The 22,341-nt window shown below is 37.5% G+C and overlaps 1 long non-coding RNA gene across 1 annotated transcript in view; it reads left to right on the top strand.

Annotated features, from left to right (window-relative positions):
- The first annotated feature begins 1,059 nt into the window (after window positions 1-1,059).
- The window catches only part of LOC129394962 (uncharacterized), a 39,330-nt gene continuing 18,048 nt past the window's right edge, over window positions 1,060-22,341 (top strand). Inside the window, exons 1-7 of the long non-coding RNA XR_008622415.2 lie at window positions 1,060-5,945; window positions 7,384-7,435; window positions 12,419-12,453; window positions 12,788-12,917; window positions 13,411-13,444; window positions 13,868-13,946; window positions 17,300-17,340. This is a non-coding gene — a long non-coding RNA (uncharacterized LOC129394962). The remainder of the gene's footprint in view (window positions 5,946-7,383; window positions 7,436-12,418; window positions 12,454-12,787; window positions 12,918-13,410; window positions 13,445-13,867; window positions 13,947-17,299; window positions 17,341-22,341) is intronic.

Raw genomic sequence — 22,341 nt, 5'->3', positions numbered from 1 at the left:
CAGTGCCTGTAGCCTCAGGCACTCTCTGGCTTGCAGACAGTGTTCTCCCTGCACCCTGAGTCTTCACAATGTCTTCTCTGTACGAGCATCTGTGTCCAAATTTCCCCATTCAGGGCCCACCTTACACCGTATGACCTCATCTTAACTAATTACATCTGCAACATCCCTGTTTCCAAATAAGGTCATATTCTGAGGTACTGGGGGTTAATCCCAAAATATGAACTTTAGGGGAACTCACTTCAACCCAAAACAGTAGACAAAAATGCATACACATGGGATTAACTGGAATAAAATATGAAAAGCTGAATACTAATGATAAGCACTAAATGCCAGCAAAGCACAAAGAAGGAGTGTTACATTGTGATTAGGGTAGACTGGGCAGAGATTGCAAAATGAAGCACTCATTCAAACAGCACTGTCAAGGATTCTCCTGGTGTGGCTGCCTGGAGTAGAGAAGAATGTCCGGCTGTTGCCGAGCATGTAAAAGCCTTCCCCTTCTCTGGGCTCTTTAGGGCACACCTTTGACCCATGTCTGAGTCCACCACAGAGGAAATGGTCTCCCCACAGCATGAGCTATTCATCTAATATCCGAGTATCAGAGTCTACTGTACTTATCAGATTTATTAGATAAAATCACCTGAGGGCGGAAGTACCAATAAGTATGAGTAATTAAAACACTGAGCAGCAATATTATTAAAGGTATATTAAAATCAATGACATCCATTTGAAAAGATATATTTCACACCCTGTCCTCCACAGTAGGAGATGTGGCTGAGCAGAAACAGGTCAAGCAGGGAGTATTGTTAATGAAAGTCCTCGTGGAAAGGCTGCCTGAGACAAAATGAGTTAAAATCTTTATTGTGTCTTGACAGCCCACATGAATCTATGATGATGATAAATGTTCTCATTTAGAACTTTTTCTTTTCCTGAGATATTTTACATGTTATCTCCAATTTGCTTTGAATTTCTCAAAAGACATATGCTCACAGAAGAAAGTCTCTGCTTGCTTTTCATTAAGTAAGATCTTATCAGGCTGTTTGCATGTGGCATCACGTTTGAACTATTAATCTTATGACAGGATATTAAAAAGGGGGGAGGGGAATTCCTTAACAGGTTGAGGGCCATTACACTTGAGAAACAGCCCTTAGCACCCAGGAACAAGAACCAGCCCAGGAATTGCAACCGCAATGACTAATAAGACTTTCCTGAAGCCAACACTCTAGGCAAAAAGGTTGCTTCTTAGGAGGGTGTACCCTGGACAGAGGAAGCTAAAATGACTTGTGTGCCGCTTGGCTGGACTGTGGTGCTGCTGGATCATTGACCTGCAGGATCTTGGTGGGGCGCCAGGGAGTGATTGTTAATCAGATTGGTGTCAAGCGGTTGTTAACTCTCAGTGACGTTAAGGCTTCTCTGGAATTGAGGCACAAACCAGTAAGGCAAAACACAGATCTAGAGTAAAAAGAAAAATAATAATTCTGTATCCCTACTATGGCAAGTCTATAAAGTACAGAAACACACTAGTGTACACTCAAACACACACACAAAGAGAGACACAAAAGCAACACTCTAAGAAACCAATAGGAAACTGGCTTAAGAGAAGGCTTTGGGGATAAGTGAGGTCTTCATGACTTTCTGGGCCATAAGGCTGGGACAAGACTTTCACATTTGTCCCAACAGTAGTGAGAATCTTTGATGGATTTTAAGCAAAGAAAATACACAAACAGAATTGTATTTTTCAAAGGTTATTTTGACAGTGGTATGGATAATCCATTTAAAATACGGCTAGAGAAAGTCAGAATGCTATAGAAGTCTAGGTGACCACCTTCGCCTATGGCTGGCCTATGGAAATGATGAAAGTATATAAATTCCAGGAGAGTTTTGAAGTTCAAATTAAAGAACTTGATGATGGCTTAAATACCAGGAATGGGAAAGAGGAGGATATCAAGGGAGATTTCCAGTTTTCTGGGTCTACAACCAGACCAATGGCAGGGAATGAGGCAGAAATGGGGATAGCAGACATGGTGGGGCAGGTCATGAGTTGGATTTTGGACATATTATGTTTGCAATGCCTATGAAGTATCTAAGTAGGGATGTTAAGTTGTTTATTTCCATCTAATGGTTATTAAATGCCATAAAGTAGTCTGATATGTGATCTACTGAATACTGTCTAGATAACTCTCATTCATTTTTCTAAGTCTTTAATTTAAAAAAAATTTGAAATATTTTTGCACTTGAATAAAATAGAAAATCATAGTATTATTGCAAATTTATAAATTAAGTTGACTCAAAATATCTCGAGCTTCTTTCTCCCTTTTCTATCCAGGAAAAGTGTTGTCATTTGAACGTCGAGGGTTTCTCAGACCACCAGAAAAGGTAGCCAAACCAGGCCAGTGTTGACGAAGGCCTAAGAAAAATTAGGTTTATCATCAGTAGAGAATATGTGTGTTCTTGCTATATGTTAACCAGTTTTTTTCTCTTCTTCTCCAGATTATCTCCTTTTGATATCTCTGCTTAGAGGAATACAGAATGTGGCCACATGTTACTCTTCTACCAATGTCAGGATAAAGCATGCATTAGGATCCCTCAGTGGAGAACTATGTCCATTCCATGCTCCTTCCAACTAGTTTGAGAAATGGCTCCAAATTTTCCTTAATATTATTCTGAATTGCTCTATGAAGTAAATGTCAGGCATTTTATTTCCATTTCCCTAAAATAGAGAATGGGTTGCTAGGGAAAATGCCTAAGCCAGCCATAAAGCATTTCCAAAGGGAGGACATAGTGAATAAAAATGTTAATTCCTGTCTTGTTTAACAAGCTCTCAAGGCAGCTCCAAGGGGTAGTAAAATTTATACTCCTACCAGGACAGCTCTAGACTATGGCATCAGCATGGGATGGAAAGTAGCCCTGGGAAACAGAATAGTGTGGTTGCCTGCTACCCTTTACTTATCTGAATAGTTTGTCTCTGCTGTGCCCAGGAGGTTTGCACCTCATGGGGTGGGAGGTGGTGCAATCAGGTAAGAATGCTCTTTACTTACTCCTTTGTCGGAAAAAGGATGACTGTAATGTGTGGGCTGGAGTGGAGTGGAACTGAGTTTAAAATCTGCAGTAACATAAAATTAAAGACTAGGTATTAACAATGGCTTTGCACTCTGAGTTGCCATGGGCTGAGAGGGACAGCTGGACAGCCAGAGGGATTCCAGAGGGACTTGGCAGGACAGAGCAGTGTCAGCCATCTTACTGCCTCGAAAAACACAGGTAGGAGCACATCAGACTTCAGTAACACAGGATTTATCTCAGTATCCATTTTTTCTGATTCTCAGTTTTCTTATCCATAAAATAGATTAAATAATATATGCTTTGTGAGGTTCTTGTGAAGATTAAATGAGATGAAAAATGCAAAGTGCTGGAGGAACACCTGCAGGAGCTCTATCCATGAAAAACTGTTGGCCGGGCACGGTGGCTCACGCCTGTAATCCCAGCACTCTGGGAGGCCGAGGCGGGTGGATCACCTGAGGTAGGGAGTTCGAGACCAGCCTGGCCAACATGGGGAAACCCCGTCTCTACTAAAAATAAAAATATCAGCCGGACGTGGTTGCAGGCGCCTGTAATCCCAGCTACTTGGGAGGCTGAGTAACAAGAATTGCTTGAACCCGGGAGGTGGACGTTGTAGTGAGCCAAGATCGCGCCACTGCACTCCTGCCTGGGCGACAAGAGCTAGACTCCATGTCACCCCCCCAAAAAAAAAAAAAGAAAAGAAAAACTGTTATTATTATTGACAAAATAAAAGTAAAGGCTGCATTCGAGACTGTTAAGAAATTGTCACAGAAAATATTTTTATTAGTCATTGTACAGATAAAGAAAATGATTCTCATATAAAGAAAATTTTCTATTTAAACTTTTTATTTAAATTTAAATGTTCTAGTTAAAATGAAAAAATTACGATGCTTCTGCCTTTTATGATGAGAGATAAGAAGTCATGTTAGTAGAAGAATAAATCAAAATATTCCCTTACCTGCAAAAAACTGATGAGTGTACAAGCCACACTTAAGAATTTGTGATCAAGTTTAAGGAAAGATGACAATATGAAGACCTTGAATACTGCCTTAGTTTTGCAAAAGACCTTGCTAGGCCTTCCTGTTTAGGTCAAGAAAAGTCCCCAGAGAAGGTCTTAAGGAAGAAGAAAGAGGTTAAGAAAACTGGACATAACCTGAGCCAAAATTTTGACATGGATATATCCTCATAGAACAAGACAAAATACTGTAAGCAGGGTGGATGGCTCTGTGTGATGGTCTTGGTTGCATACTCCCCTTCACTAAGGTCAAACAAAACCCAAAAATCTCTTGTAAACACCTCTCATTTTCATTGTCCATGTGGAGAAGCTCAAAGCTTTCATTTGGCCTAAGTGACATCCTAACCACTTTACAGCCTATTCAGGTCCACTTTACAATATTGCACATGTTGGAAATGAAACTGGCACTTATGACTCCCAGAAGTATAAATTTTAATGAAGATTCTAAAAACTTTATCTTGGCCCTGTGATGGTGCAGATTGAAAAAAATTTCCATTTCTGACATGTCTATAATGAACTTCATTGCTGCTTTTTAAAAGTTTTTCCTTTTGATAAGAAATTAAAGACTGATTTCCTCTTTACAAAAGAAAATGCCACTTTATTCCCCATACACACCCTCTCTGTTAGTAAAACAACTCTGATTTTTATAGCTGGGCATCTTGCCACCCAGTTGAAGATATATTTCCCTTGCAGCTAAATAAGGCCAAGTGACTATGCTCTTGCCAATAATATGTAAACTGAAGTGTAGCAAGGTACTTTTGGGAAGTCTCTTTAAAAAGCATCATTTCTTTTGTATTTGTCCCTTCATCTTCCTGCTACTCAAGATGTACATATAATGGCAGGCACTTCTGTAGGCATTTTGGATCATGAAATGTCTTTGATGGAAACTAAGAAAAGTAGAGAAACAGAATTGAAGGTTTCACAATTCTAAAACCTTTGTAAAAGTTTTGTAAAAGGTTTTACAATTGAAGGTAATTAATATTACACTATTAATTATAGTAAAGGTCATGCTTCTGTGGAAATAAAAAGAGTCCCTTGACATGATGGTTCAAACAAGTTAGGAAAGGCAGACTGTGCTTCTCAAAATCAGCCAGAGAATCAGACTGGCTGAGCACACTGCCATCCTCAATGCATGGCTTCTAGATTGCTTTAGCCTTTATCATTTGAAGCCAATAGGAAGCAAGGAGAACATCAAAGCACATAATTAATGACTGAAAGCATCCATCACTTCTGCTCAAATCATTTTGGGAATGTCGTAGTCTTCTTGATCACACTTGAATGCTGGGGAAGCTAAGCAGTGTAGTACAACTGGACAATCAGTTCCTATGTCCAAGAACTTTTTAAAGACAGTAGGGTAGAATGCTTACTTGTAATCAAAAAGCAGTCTCCACCAAAACTGTAGGTCTTCGTATTCTATCCAGATGGTAAAAAGTTTACTTTTCTTTTGTTTAGCTTACTACATGCTGGGCCTTTATTATTTATAGTTGAACATCATCTTCATTGATATACCCCTTTTATGTTTTTTCAATGAACCTCATCTGTAAATCATTAATTGGATTATTAGATAAGTGCTAAATAATCCCCAGCTGTAAAATTCTAATAATAATTAAAACTTCCTTTCTTAACATTCTTAGTGAACAACTTACAGGTTAAAAAACAAACCCAAAGAGATTATTTCCTGCAAAGAGCCTTTAGTATGGTAGCACCTACTTCTAGAAGGCCTGTCATAAACTGTCGTCTAGTGAAAGTGATGAAGAAGAGTGGCTGGGAGTCAATCTTATCAGGAGCTGGAACAGGTGAAGCCCTCACCAGTGAAAAATCTTGACAGATGCAGCTACTAAGATTTCCTACTACAAAGAATCAGTTAGAAAAGCAGGTTAGAGAGTTTGTTTTGTTCAACAATACTTCATTATCTTACTTATCCCAACAAAATTTACTCCCATAGGATAAGAGACTTATATTTGTTGGAATACTTTTACCTTTGGAGGTGACTGGCAACTTACATCAAAAAGACTTAAGTAATGTATGACATATATCTAGAGTTATATTTGTTTGAAGAGAGAGAGCAAGTTGTTTAGATAAGAGCTTGATTCCTTGTTCAAATGATGTCAACAGATTCATTTCTTGGTTCTGCTTCTGAGTTGGCTCCATTTATAGGTGAGCCAGATTTAGGCCCCCAGCAGCACAAAAGAGAGAGTTTGCTTCCCCATTCAATAGTCCCAGAATTGTGCCTCATTGTTCTGATTGCACAGACTTGGCTTATATCCCTGACATGAACCCAAACACGATGACCAGGCAGTGAAACAAGCAGGTTGACTTAACCTTGGTCGCACACCAAACCCTCGTAGATTGAGAGAGAGTTAGCCTCATGCTAAGCACATAAGCTGAATGTGGGGAAGTCAGCACCCTGTGTTCCAAAAACAGAGAATAGATAATGAGTGTCAAGGACAACAGATGAAACCTCCGTGTATTATCTTTGTATTGTCCAAAATGTAAAACCTCAAAGGGAGACAGTTCAAGGTCTCATTTAATTAATGTATCCATCTTCAAGTCTAAACTCTCTGAGGGATGTGCACCCAGTGAGATTAGGATACAGGTCCCCATGGTTCACTGATCCATGGCTAGTAAGTTTAACCATCCCTACATACCCACTGTGCAATGGGGAGGAAGGACCCAGTGCCTATAACCAAAACACATATAGAAAGGATGAGGGGGAATGGAAAACAATGCACAATGAATCCTACTTCATAGTACACACCTATCCCATGGGCAGGAAAAGCAATGACTCACTGCTCTGGCCAGACAAAGTCCAATGTGGCTGACCTTGGCTCTGACCTCTTAAATCATTGCCCATTTCCATTTATTTCCCCATAGCTCCTGGTTCTGGTCTGTGGAAGGATCCCCCCTTGAGTATTGTCCTACTTAAGACCTGGGTACTGAGGATGATGTCCTTTCAGGGAGCTGCACCTTTTTTGAAGCCCACTTCATTTTGGTGTATGTCAGGAGCCCTGATAATTATTTTAGATGTTGACCAGAAACCTTTGGTGACTTATCTCCTCTTCTCAGAAATTTCACATTCTAGGTTCAAGAGTTTCTAATACAACATTCCAGAAGTTAATTTTAATACATTTAGTGCCCTTTTACTTGAAAAAGATAAAAAGCTCAAATCAATCTGGCTTAAGCAAAAGGGGAATTTTTTGATGTAGATAACCGAGAAGTCCAGGGATAGCATTGGCTTCAGGTAGAACTTGATTTCAGCTGTGCACAATGCATGGTCTATTGATCTGCTTCCTCTATGTCTATTTCATTCTCAGACTCCCTATGGTGGCGACCAGTATCTTCAAACTCATACCAGAGTAAAGCCTTGTAAGTTTTGTTTCTCTGAATCAAATCAAGATAATTTTGCTACCAGAAAATAAACCTATTCTAGATAGCATGAAACAAACAAACAAGCAAAACCCACCATACGAATCTAGTTAACGTGTGGACAGAATGGTGGCGATTGCTCATGTTTCCTCACATTCCACATTTGAGAAGAAACCTATCCACATTCCCTGAGATAGAAAATATATAGTTTAGTCTAGCTCTAACCAGCTCAGCAGAGGGTACGGTGCAGGAAAAATATTGCCTAAATAACTTGTATTTATGGCTTTGTTCCTGTGAATACGTTTTGTTCCTGAGAATTTGAAGAAAAAAAATGTACATCAGAGCAGTAAACAACACAATGTCTGAGATGATAATAGCTGTGTAGCACCTCTCTGACATGCTCTGATGGTTAATTTGATATGTCAACATGGCTAGACCATGATACCCAGAAATTTGGTCAAATATTCTTCTGGATGTTGTTTGAAGGTATTATTTTTAGACCACGTTAGCATTTGAGTCAGTAGACTGTGTGTAAAGCAAAGAATCATCTGTAATGTGGGTGGGCCTCATCCTATTAATTGAAGGCCTTAAGAGAAAAAGACTGAGTGAGGTCCCTCTAGGAAGAGGGAATTCCCCTCCCAGACTATATTTGAACATGAAATGTAACATCAGTTCTTCTGCAGGTCTCCAGCCTGCTAATCTACCCTTGCAGATTTTTTGGACTTGCCAGACTCTAAAATCATGTGAGCCAATTCCTTAAAATAAATAATAAATATCTCTCTTTCAGTCTTTCTTTTTTTCTCTCTCTCTCTCTCTCTCTCTGGATGTGTCTCCCTCTCTCTCTTTCTTTCTCCCTCTCTCCTTTTCTCTCTCTCTCTTTGTCCCTCTCTACATATAAAGAAGTAATACACATACACATATAAAGAAGTAATACACACACACATACACACACACACAGAGAGAGAGAGAGAGAGATGCCCTCATGATTCTGTTTCTCTGGGGAACCCTAGCACATACACTAATGTAGACGTGGTGCTAATACACTGGGAAGAGCCAATATAGCACTTGTATTAGTTTCCTCTTGCTGCTATAATAAATTACCATAAATTTAGTGGCTCAAAATAGCATACATTTTTATATTGTAGATTTGGAGGTCAAAAGTGTGACACAGGTCTTGGCTAAAATCAAGGTAATAACAAGGCTGCATTCCTCTGGAGTCTTTAGGGGAGAATTCATCTTGTCCAGTTGCCTTTACTGGCTCTTTGCGTTCCTTGGCTCATGACCTTGGCTCACTTCTTCCACCATTGGAGCCAACAGCATAGCATTTTCCAGTCTCTCTCCAACTCTGACTCTCATGCCTTTCTCTAATAAGAGCCCTTGTGATTAGAGTGGATGTACTTGGATAATCCAGGATAATATTTCTCAAAATATAATTATATCTGCAAAGTACCTTTTGCCATGTAAAATGACATATTCAGAGGTTCTATGGATTAAGGCGTGAACATCCCGAGGGGGTATATTATTCTGTCTACTGCAGACCTTTATAAAGACTGGTATTTTGTGATACATTCAGTCATACATTCAACAAGTGCTTACTGTATAGTATGAGCTGAGACTTCTTTGTGCTACTCTAGAGGTCAACATATTAGCCAACAGCAAAGAAGATGAGTCTGATTCTTATGCCCGTGGAGCTTACATCTAATAGGACCGGTCAAAAATAGATAAGAAGATCCTATGGTCTGAATGTCTGTGTCCTTCCAAAATTCAGTGTTGAAATTCTAATTCCCAAGATGATAGTATTGGGAGATGAGGACTTGGCAGGGAAGTGCCCTTATGAATGGAATTTGTGTCCTGTAAAAGAGGCCTGGGAAAGCTAGCACTGTAGTTCCTTCTAACATATGAAGTGACAGTGAGAAGACATCCACCTATGAAGAAAGTGGGCCCTCACCAACACCCACCATGCTAGTTCTCTGATCTTGGACTTCTCGGCATTGAGGACTATATGAAACAAATTTCTGATTTTTATAAGCTACCCAGTTTATGGTGTTTTTGTTGTAGCAGCCCAAGTGGATTTAAACAGGAAATAAATGCGTAAATAAGATAATTTCAAATAGTGATAAGAAAGTTGAAAAAACAAAATGTGATGGAGTAACTGGATGTGGGATGAGGTAGCTTCTAAGGTGAAGGCTTCCAAGCTGCCACTTGAATCAGCAGTCTCCATCCATGTGGGGGTCTGTGAGAAGAGCGTTTCAGGCAGAGGAAATACCTGTTGCTCAGGCTTGACGTTGGGATTAAGGTGATTTTTTTTTGTCTTGTTTTGTTTTGTTTTCTGAGATAGTCTTACTCTGTCACCCAAGCTGGAGTGCAGTGTTGCCATCTCAGATCACTGCAACCTCCGCCTCCCAGGTTCAAGCAATTCTCATGCCTCAGCCTCCCAAGCAGCTGGGATTACAGACATGCACCACCATGCCTGGCTAATTTTTGTATTTTTAGTAGAGATCGGGTTTTGCCATGTGGGCCAGGCTGGTCTTGAACTACTAGCCTTAAGAGATGCACCTGCCTCAGCCTCCCAAAGTTCTGGGATTACAGGTAAGAGCCACGGTGCCCGACCATGAATTAATGTGATGTATTTGAGAAAACGGTCATGCCAGAGCACACTGACCAAGGGAAAGAATGGTACAAGATAGTGTCAGAGAGATAGGCAGAGCCATACCACGTAGGACTTTGTTAAAGGGTTTGGAGACTGTGTTAGTCCATTCTTGCATTACTATAAAGAAATACCTGAGACTGGGTAATTTCTTAACAAAAAGAAAGAAAGAAAAAGAAGGTTTAACTGGCTTACAGCTCTGCAGGCTATACACACATGGTGCCTGCATCTGCCCGGCTTCTTGGGAGGTCTCAGGGAGCTTTTACTCATGGTGGAAGGTGAAGCAGGAGCACGTGTCACACTGCAAAAGCAGGAATAAGAGAGAAAGAAGGGAGAGGTCCCACATGCTTTTAAACAATGAGATCTGTGTCAATGAGAGCTCATGTATCAACAAGAGGATGGCACCAAGCCATTCATGAGGCATCAGCCCCCATGATCCAAACACCTCCCACCAGGCCCCACCTCCAACACTGGAGATTACATTTCAACATGAGATTTCAGGGACAGACATCCAAACTGTATCAGAGAGCCCATTATTTTTCCCCCATGAGATGTTTCTTGGTAGAGAAAAATTTAATAATATTAAGAATCTGCTCACCACATAAACTGTTGATCACCCTTTTCTGGCTAAGGGATATTTGTCAAGAATCCTGCATTCAGGCCTTGTCCCTGAGAGCAGTCTTAAAGTTCCCCCAGAGTACTTCCTACCAGACCATCAATTTGTCACAGCTAGTGTGCCTGCAGAATGTAAGCAGTTAGTAAAAATTATTTGAGCTTACATACAAATATCTGGATTTACTGATCATTTCCAAGTGCATTTTGCCATGGGTATGTGGAAATATTCCTGGAATATTCATAGGAAAAAAAGGAAATGAGTTATGTTGTCTCCTAGCCAACAATTTAGTATAGTTTTTTTATCACTACTCAATAAAAACATATAGGTGCTCCCTGCTTCTCCCCCATCACAACATAGCTAGGTTTGAAAAAGATCTATTTTAGGTTTCTTTACTTCACAGTAGGAGAAAGTCTGTGTTTCTCAACACTTATAAAGCTGCAAGAAAAGAGCTGAAAATAAAAGGGAGAATTGCTTTGGTCATTTTGCAGGGTAATTCAACTTGAAAAGAATAAATGTTACGACCTTATATTTAAAGTCCAAATAAAAAGAAAAGTGTCCTACGGTGTCTGGGAAGACAGGCCAGAAATCAGGAGCCTAGATAATTAGCAATTTGAGAATCATGGTCAGAAAATAGCAAATTAAACAAAAAGCATTATGGTGGAAAAATAACACCATGACAAACTAAGGCTGGTTCAATCCTTGATAAATATCTAGTCTTTCTCTCTCTCTCTTTTTCTCTATCTATAGCTCTATCCATATCTGCATTCTCCCTTCCCCATATTTCCATCCATTTTCTTAAATTTATTGCTTATTCTTTCTGTGTTTCTTTTAGCAAACATAAGCAAATATATAGATATTCTTATTACCTTGTCTTTCTTACCAAAAAAATGGAAGCATAGTACCCCGTGTTTGGCTTTTGGTCCACATATCTTTGTAAAAAACCTTTGTATCAGTTGATTTCTTTCTCTCTCTCTCTGTGATTTCACAGTACCTTGTTTCGTGGCTCTACAGTGTACTCAGTCTCCCATAAATGGTTATTTGGGCTGTTTTCTATATATTGCTATTATAAATAATGATGCATGTGTAACTTGGTTTTGTTATTTGTGGGAGTGTATCTTCAGACATATTCCTAGAAGTGGATTGTTGCATCAAAGGATAAATGTGTGTGGAGTTTTGTTGGACACTGCCACTTCCCTTCCATAGGGATTGTATCATTTTGCACGTGCACCAGCAATTTGTGAGTGCCTTTTTCTCCAAAGCCTCACTGACAGAGTGGGTTCTTAAGCTTTTTAATTGGTGCCAAACAAGCTAATAGGTAAGAAATTGCATCACACGGTAGCTTTAATTAGCATTTCTTTGAATATGAGTGAAGTTGAGTGCTTTCCCCATGTTTTTTAAATGCCATTTCTTCTGTCAGATTTTGATATTTCCTTCCTTTGACAGTAAAGAATTCTTTATGCATCCAGGAAATTGGCCTTTTATCCATGACACCTCAACTATTTTATCACAGTGTTATTTTCTTTATATTTTACTATGGTTTATTTGTCATGCAATTTGTTTCTATTCAGTAAAATTTACCAATCATTTTTTTTTTGTTATTATTATTGCTACTGGATTTTGAGTCTAATTATGAAGGTTTTCCTCACTCTAAGTTTATAAAAAATGTGCCCATGTTTTCCTCTTGTACATATCTCTCTCATTGTTTATACTTACATTTCAGATCCATTTGGAGTTCTTTCTGATGCATTATGTGAGGTATGAATACAATTTTCTTTTTTTTTTCCAAATGATTATCCAGTTGTGCCAAATTCATTATTAAATGTCCATGTCTGCCTCAGTGATTTGATGTCTTACATATGCTAAGTTTCCACATGCACTTCAGCTTGTTCCTAGGCTCTCTATTGTGTTTCGTTGGTATGTCTGTCTATTATATCCCAGTATCACATTTTAAAAAGAGAACTTAATAGTGTATTTTAATGTCTAGTAGGGCTAGTTCCCCTTTATTCCTCTTCTTCTTAAGGGATTTTCAAGCTATTCTTGCATGTTTATTTTTTTCATTCAATCTTCAAAACAACTTATCTTATTCCAGAAAAACAAGCAAACAAATGAACACTTATTTGTATTGGAATTGCACTAAATTTATACATGAAACTGAAAAAAACTGATATCTTTATGAAGCTGCATAATCCTATCCAAGGACAGACGTCTCCTTCCATTTGGTAAGTCTTTATCAGAAAAGCTTTCAAGTTTTCATCATATATGTTTTGCCCATTTCTTGTTAAGTTTATTTCTCAGTATTGGAAGGGAAGGGCAGAATTATAAGAGATTTTTCCTAACATTTTCCAATGATTTATTCTATTTATGGAAATTATTGATTTTTATGTAAATTTTATATCTTGTTGCCATTCTTAAATGTTGTCTTAGTTTTACTTTAGGTCTTGCTCGTTTATATTCTGAACTTAATTAAGGTGCTCTTTGACACATAATATATTATTAAATTTCATAAAATTTTAATGGATGTTGGAAAAATGCATGTTCACTTTTTAAAGTAGAAAATTCAATATATCCATGAACTGGTGCTCAAGAATTCTGCCAGTCAAATTTTCTATGTTAGTTTTGGCATATTTGATCACAATGTCTGTTGATATTTGTTAATGTTTCCCAACTGAAAAAGTTTTATTTTAAAAAATTTTTCCCCTTTTTTTCTAATAGCTTTTGCTTTACTAATTTGAATCTATGTTATTTGGTAAGTGATAATTTGTACTATATCTTCATTGTGCATTATAATAATCAATTTAAGTCATTCATATATTCCTCAAATTAAGGTTATCATTTTGCTTTATTTTTTCTGTTTCAACAAAGACATTTTTGCTCTTTTTAGCTTAAGTTTTCCTTTTACCTTTTGTTTTACATGTATTTCTTCTAAGGAGACTCTTATTTTTGCGGCTATCGTGTAATTTTACTATATGTTTTGAAATATTATAGAGACCACCAAACTGTTCTCCCAATATATACCTAGTGATTCGTACCCCACCAGCAGCCAACGAGAGTTCAGATTGCACCACATTTTCACAAGTCCATAATTTTTGCCCAAATGATGGCTGTAAAATGGATTTACCTTGTGGCTTTTTAAAAATTTTTTCTTTTCTTTTATAATTTCAATTTTTAGATTCAGGGAGTACATGTGCAGTTTATGTGATTACACTGCATGATGCTGAGAATGGGGTATGGATCCTGTCACGCAGATAGTGAGTATAATGCCCACAAGGTGGTTTTTCAACCCATGGGTCTTTATGTCCATGAGTACCCAATGTTTAGTTCCTATTTTCTTGTTCTCCACTTCTGCAAAATGCTTGTTTAGATACTTACTTGTATTTCCCTTATTAATTTGGAGTTCTCCGAATATTCTGGATGCCAGTCATTTGTTTGTATGTTCACTGGGAATTTTTGTCCCTTTTTTATTTATTGATTTTTTTTTACCAGTTTTTGGTTTCAATTTTAGTTTCTAAATGGTGTCTTATAATGAACAAAAGTATAGTTTAATACAAATAGGTTATTAATCTTTGCTTTCATGACTTGTGCTTTTTTTGTGTCTTATTTAAACATCCTTCTGTGAGTCCTAGCCAGAGCAATCAGTCAAGAGAAAGAAATAAAGATCATCCAAATAGGAAAATAAGTCAAAATATCTCTCTTCACTGACTGTATAATTCTATACCTAGAAAATGTGAAGACTCCACCAAAAGTCTCTTAGAACTAATAAATGACTTCAATAAAGTTTTAGGACACAAAATTAATGTACAAAACTCATTAGCATTTCGATACACTGATAACGTTCAAGCTGAGAGCCAAATCAGGAACACAATCTCATTTACCATATAGCCATGTACAAAAATAAATGTCTAGGAATACATCCAACCAAGGAGGTGAAAGATCTCTGCGAGGAGAACTACAAAACACTGCTTAAAAAATCACAGATAACACAAAAAAATGGAAAAACATTTCATGCTCATGGATCGGAAGAATCAATATCTTTAAAATGGCCATACTGCCCAAAGCAATCTGTAGATTCAATGCTAGTGCTATCAAGCTACCAATGTCATTTTTCATAGAACTAGAAAAAAATATACTAAAATTCATATGGAACCAAAAAGGAGTCTGAAAAACCAAAGCAATCTTAAGTAAAAAAGAACAAAGCTGGAAACGTAGACAAATGAAACAGAATAGAGAATCCAGAAATAAAGCCACACATGTACAGCCATCTGATCTTCAAGAAAATCAACAAAAATAAGCAATGAGGAAAGGACTTCCTATTCAATAAATAGCACAGGGATAGCTGGCTAGTCATATGCAGGAGAATGAAACCGGACTTCTACCTTTTACCATATAATGAAATTCACTCAAGATGGATTAAAGATTTAAATGTAAGACCTCAAACTGTAAGAATCCTGGAAGAAAATCTGGGAAACAGCAGTCCGGACGTTGGCCTTAGGAAAGAATTTATGACTAAGTCCTCAAAAGCAATGGTGAGTCCCTGTCTCTACAAAAAGTGAAAACAATTAGCTAGGCATGGTAGTGCATGCCTGTGGTCCCAGCTACTTGGGAGGCTGAGGTAGGAGGATAACTTGAGCCCAGAAAGTTGAGTCTGTGGTGAGCCATGTTTGCACCATTGCACTCCAGCATGGGCAACAGAGTGAGACCCTCTTTCAAAAAAAAAAAGCAATTGACAAGTGGGACCTAATTAAACTAAAGAGCTTCTGCACAGCAAAAGAAACTATCACCAGAGTAAACAGACAATCTACAGAATGGGAGAAAATATTCACAAACTATATATCTAACAAATGTCTAATATCCAAAATCTATAAGGAACTTAATTCAAGAAGCAAAATAACAAATAACTCCATTAAAAATGGGCAAAAGACAGCTGGGCATGGTGGCACATGCCTGTAATCCCAGCACTTTGGGAGGCCAAGGCAGGCAGATTACCTGAGGTCAGGAGTTCGAGACCAACCTGGCCAACATGGTGAAACCCTGTCTCTACTAAAAATACAAAAATTAGCCGGGTGTGGTGGCACACACCTGTAATCCCAGCTACTTGGGAGGCTAAGGCAGGAGAATTGCTTGAGCCCAGGAGACAGAGGTTGCAGTGAGCCAAGATCATGCCACTGCACTCCAGCCCAGCTGACAGAGCAAGACTCTGTCTCAAAAAAAAAAAAAAAAAGGGGGGCAAAAGACATGAACAGATACTTCTCCAAAGAAGACATGAAAGCAGACAACAGACATATGAAACGTTGCTAATATCACTAATCATCAAAGAAATGCAAATCAAAATTACAATGAGATACCATCTCACACTAGTCAGTTGGCTTTTATTAAAATGTCAAAAACAACATGTCAAGGCTGTGGAGAAAAGGGAACGCTTATACATTATCGATGGAAAGGTAAATTAATTCAGCCACTGTGGAAGGCAATTAGGGAATATCTCAAAGAACTTAAAACAGAACTACCATTTGACCCAACGGTCTCATTAATGGGTGTATATTCAAAAGAAAATAAATTGTTCTGCCAAACACACATGCACTCATATGTTCATCACAGCACTATTCACAATAGCAAACACATGGACTCAATCCAGGTGCCCATCAATGGTGTGTTATAAGAAAACCTTTAGCCAAGTTAAATTTAAAAGAGTTTAATTGAGCAAAGAATCATTTGTGAATCAAGAAGCCTGGTGAGCCACAGTAGGCTCAGAGACTAGACTCCAGTGCAGCCACGTAGTGGAATAAGATTTATGGACAGAAAAAGGAAAGTGATCTACAGAACATGGAAGTGAGGTACAGAAACGGACTGGTTACAGCTCAGCATTTGCCTTATTTGAACACATTTTGAATAGTTGGCCATCTTTGGTCAAAACTCGGTGATTGGCACAAGAGTAGGTTACAGTCTATTTATAATTCAATTTAGGTTACAGTTTATGATGTACAGAGAAACATTTAGGCTGAACTTAAAATACGTAAGGAGGCAGTTTTAGACTAAACTTGATTTAACAGATGCATTGAATACAGAAAATGTGATATACATACACCATGAAATACCACACAGCCATAAAAAGGAATGAAATCATGTCCTTTGCAGCAGCATAGATGCAGCTGGAGGCCATTTTCCTAATCGAATTAATGTAGGAACAGTAAACCAAATACTGCATGTTCTCACTTATAAGAGGAAGCTAAACACTGGGTATTTATGAACATAAAGACGGCAATAATACACACTGGGGACTACTAGAGAGAGGAAGGAGGAAGTGGAGCAAGATTTGAAAAACTATTGATACTATGGTTACTACCTGGTGATGGGATCATTCATGTCCTAACTTCAGCATCATGCAATATACTCATGTAGCAGACTGGCACATGTACCCACAAACCTAAAAGTTGAAATCATTTTTAAAACTTATAAATAATATAAAATGTTTATAGAAAATAGAAACAGAAAAACCCTTCTTTGAGGATTTTGTTTCTTTTCCTTTTTTTGTTCTCTTTGAGGTTTTAAACTAATCTCTATTATTTTCTACTGAGATTTTACACTGTTTCTTTTCACTTTTCAGTTTTGGATACATCTGGAATTGACTTTTTTGCATGATGTAAGGTAGGTGTAGAATTTAATGTTTCTCTATATGAATAACCAATTTTCCCAACTTATATTTAATAGTCCATACTTCCCATACTGTTCAAAAATGACACCCTGCTTTATTTCAAATTTTCTTTATTTGTGGTTCTATTTATGGACTTTCTATCCTGTTGTACTGGCCTCTTTGTCTTTACCTATCTTAAAATTATGAGGCAGTACATTTTATAGCTTTATAATAAACCTTGATATCTGGTGGAAAATTTATGTGAGTTTTCTGGCTATTCTTTGCCTTTCATGTAAATTTTGTAATAAGCTTGTCAGGACATGAAAATCCTTGTTAGGATTTTTACAGTCATCCTTTGATATTGGCAGAGATTGGTTCCAGGAATCCCTGAAGTTACCAACATTCATGAATGCTCAAGTCCTTTATATAAAATGGTATAGTAGTATTTGTATATAACTTACACACATCCTTCCATATACTTGCAAATATCTCTAGATTACCGGTAGTGCCTAATACAATGTAAATACCATGTAAATAGTTATTTTACTGTATGTTTAGGGAATAATGACAAGAAAAAAAAGTTTGTAAGTTTGTACATGTTTAGTACAGATGCAACCATCCATTGTTTTCCAAATATTTTACATCCACAGTTGGTTGAATGCATGGATGCAGAACCCATGGACCACAGAGGGCCAACTGTATTTAAAATGCTTTCTGTTTATGTATTAATTTCTTGTAGAATTAATATTGAGTCACCCTATCCATGAATACGGCCTTCCACTCCATTTATTTCATTTGTCTTTAATGTCATTTCCCCATAGGTTGGATGTTTTCTCGTATTTGTGTTATTTGTTCTTGTTATAGTCAACTATCTTTCAGAGAAATTTTAAGAGCATGAAAAATGTCTTTTATATCTACAAGCATATTTAACATTTCTGGTGCTCTTCTCCTCATCGGGCAGATTTGGTTTTCCATCTGTTATCACCTTCCTTCAGCCTGAAGAATTTTAACATTTCTTGTAATGGAGGTTTGTTGGCAATAAAGTTGTTCATAATATTACCTTATTATACTCTGCATGTGTGTAGTATTTTTTGTGATTTCCTTTCTTGCATTACTGATATTGGCAACTTGTGTTTTCTCTTAATTTTCTTGATTAGTATAGCTAGAGGTTTGTTTGCCCTCTGTGGTCCATTTGTTAACTTGATTGATCTTTGCAGAGAACCAAATTTTGCTTTTCATTACTTACTCTATTATATTCCTTTTCTATATCTTTGACTTCTGTTGTTTTCTTTATTACTTCCTTCATTACTCTTACTTGTTTTCTTTGCTCTACTTTTTTTAACTTAAGCTGGAAGCTTATATAATTATACCTTTATTTTTTACTAATGTATAGGCATTAAAATAATAAATTTACCTCTAAGTATTGTTTTTATTTCACAAAGTGTGTGTGTTGTGTTTTCATTATCATCCAGTTCCGAATGTTTTCTAATTTCACCGAGAATTTTCGTTCTGACCCATGAGCTATTTAGAATTCTTTTTGCTCTTTTTTTGAAAATTTCTTTTTTGCTTTCATTTTTGGAGAATATTTTTACTGGATATAGTATTCAATAGTAATTATTTTTTCCTTTCAGCAGTTTAAAAATGTCAGTTCATTGTGTTTTATTTTGCATTGTTTCTGATGAGAAACAATGTCTTTTTTCTTCCTCTTTGTAACCTGTCTCTTTTTCTCTGGCTGCTTTTAAGATTTTCTCTTAATCATTATTTTTTATAAATTTGATTACAATATGTTTTGTGGTTTTTCTTGGGCTTCTTTTCTTGAACTTTATTGACCTTTTGGATCTGTATGTGGACAGCTTTCATTAAATACAAAGAATGTCTGACTCAGTATTTCTTTGAATACATTTTCTGACTTCTGTGGTCTTCATGGGAGCCAATGACATGTTTGTTAGACTGTTGTTTCATATTATCTTATAGACTGTTTCATATCATCTTACAGACTGTTCCATATCATCTTATACACTGTTTCATATCATCTTATACATGGTTTCATATCATCTTACAGACTGTTTCATATCATCTTACACACTGTTTCATATCACCTTATACACTGTTTCATATCACCTTATAGACTGCTTCATATCATCTTATAGACTTTCATATCGCCTTATAGACTGTTTCATATTACCTTATAGACTGTTTCATATTATCTTACAGACTGTTTCATATCATTTTATACACTGTTTCATATCATATACACTGTTTCATATGTTATACACTGTTTCATATCATCTTATATACTGTTTCATATCATCTTATAGACTGTTTCATATCATCTTATAGAATGTTTCATATCATCTTATATACTGTTTCATATCATCTTATAGACTGTTTCATATCATCTTACAGACTGTTTCATATCATCTTACAGACTGTTTCATATTATCTTATAGACTGTTTCATATCATCTTTTAGACGGTTTCATATTATCTTATAGGTCAGTGAGGCTCTGCTTTGATTGTTATATACTACTTTTTATTTTTTAGAATTGGGGGGTCTCACTGTGTCAACCAGGCTGGGGTGCACTGGTGCAATCAAAGCTTACTGCAGCCTTGAAATCCTGGGCTCAAGCAATCCTCCCACCTTAGCCTTCCATGTAGCTGGAATTACAGGTGTCCAAGACCACTTAGCCTACATTTTTTTCTATTTGCTTGGCTTATATCATCAAGTTCCCTGATCTTTTCTCTTGCCATATATGTAGTGTATCTTAGCCTATCTAGGAATATTTTTTCTTCTGATATTTTATCTTTCAGCTTTTGATGTTCTATTTCTTAATGATAGAATTTCCTTTTCCCCATTAACCCCCACCTCACTAATCCTAGCTTCTGGTAACCATCATTCTACTCTCGGCTTTTATGTGTTCTCTTTTTTTTTTTTTTTTTTTTTTTTAACTTTCACATGTAAGTGAGAGTATGTAGCGTTTATCTTTCTGTGTCTGGCTTATTTCACTTAGCATAATGTCCTCCAGGTTCATCCATTTTGTCATAAATGATATAATTTCCCTCTTCTTTAAATGCTGACTAGTATTCCATTGTGTATATATACCACATGTTAAAATCAATCCATCAGTTGATGGATGCCTAGGTTGATTCTATAAGTTGGCTATGAATAGTGCTGCAATAAACATGGAAGTATAGATGTATCTCTGACATAGTGATTTCAAATCCTTTGGGTATGTACCCAGAAGTGGGACTGCTGGATCATACTGAAGCAGGATAATTTCTTTGACCCCTATGCAGGAGTTGTAAAGGGATGGCTCACTTACTCAGTCCACAGCACTCAAACCCTTTGTGGGAGGGGGAACATACAGGTGAGCAGGTGCAGGAGCCAGGGAGAGTGCCTTTGGGTGCTGGCAGGAGCAAAACCCCATACCAGCCTGTGGCAGCATGTAGGGGTTGCCCGCGAACCCTTGAGGCCCAGGGGGTGTGTGTTACAGTGCACTCCTTTAGCTTTGCTGTCCATGGATGGCCTGAGTGTTAAACAGCTCAGTGGAGGGTCAGTGTGACAGCCTCTTTCACCTGCACCTGGGTCCTTGTCTGGTGTCCAGGAGGAATGAGATTGTGCAAACAGATTGGAGGGTAGTTAATGCAAAGCATTTTATTGAGCAGTGGAAGTGGCTTTCAGTGGGATGGGGAGCTGGAAAGGGGATGGAGTGGCCAGGTGGTCTTTCCCTGGAGTTCAGCCATCCCTGGCCAAACTCCTTTCCAACCATAGTCTCCAATGTCCTTCCCTCTTGACGTTCAGACACTTCTCTCTTTAAGTTTTTACTAAAAGACAAGTTTAATGAGCTTAATACATGAGCTTCTTGGGATTTCTACTGGATGCCCAGCATACTGAGTAAGCCCACTTAACTCTGGATGGTTGGAACTTGAATGTCTCCCAGTCTTCAGGTCTATGGATTTCAGTAGTTATCCAGTTTATTATTACTCAATGCTTTGTCTTTCTCCAGGAGTTATTTGTTCTACTTTGTAAAATGCTCAGAAATCTGCACAGGGGCTATCTTGAGTCCCTGGAAAATGCTAAGATTTCTGGGCATCTTTCTCTGAATAATTCCCTTCTTTTCATTCAGCCCTACAAATTCTAGACAACTAATCCTTCCCAAGTTCTGATCAATGTTTCTTTAATTCAAAGAGACCACTCTGCTCTGAAATGTTTTCCACTTCCATGCACCAGTCTAGTCTGGAACATGCCTCCAAGCAGAAACCTGGGGAAATGATAGGGCTCATCTCATTTGTTTCCTTTCTTTCAGAGATTATAGTCTTGCAATTTTTTTCCCAAAGTCTAGAAATAGTTATCTTTCATAAAATTTTTTCACTTTTAATATCATTTACATCAGAAGTACTAGTCCAGTACTAGCTACTCCATCATGGCTAGAAGTGGGAGTTCTCTGCACAGCACTTTACTCTTCAAAGAAGTCAAGACTATTATAGTTAGAAAAAAAAAAATCTCATGCCTCATCAATAGATCAATCCACCCCAACCCCATAGGACTTGAATTTCATTTTCTCACTATCCAATAAATGGCTATTTAGGCTATACCTGGTTGCTTCTAGTGATGATGAGATCACTATCTCCAAGGTAGGCATACATTTCAGGCTGGCAGGATCATCTTCTTTTTCATGTTCAGAACTCCATCTCTCTGTAACTCATCCTTGTCTTATCTCTTGATTCTGTATATGGAAGAGTCTACTCTCTCTTCCACTAAACAGTCCTACAAATAATTGACAGCAGCATCATGTTCCCACAGAGCCAGCTCTTCTTCAGGATAAGCATGCCTGGTTTCTTCAACTTATTCCACAAGAGTGAACAAGTAAGGTAAAAAGACAACTGCTTTGTTCTCCTCCCTGCCCTTAAGTATATGCCCTAAGACTTATGAAATCTCAGGAGAAAATTCCTTTTGAAGCCCTCCTGCACTCTTAGCTTGAATCAGACATGCTTAATTTGATCATTTGATCAAAG

The sequence above is a fragment of the Pan paniscus genome, chromosome 22 (assembly GCF_029289425.2).
Source record: "Pan paniscus chromosome 22, NHGRI_mPanPan1-v2.0_pri, whole genome shotgun sequence".
Taxonomy (NCBI): Eukaryota; Metazoa; Chordata; class Mammalia; order Primates; family Hominidae; genus Pan; species Pan paniscus.
Note: the sequence above shows the minus strand (reverse complement) of the source record. Positions and strands in the feature narration are given on the sequence as shown.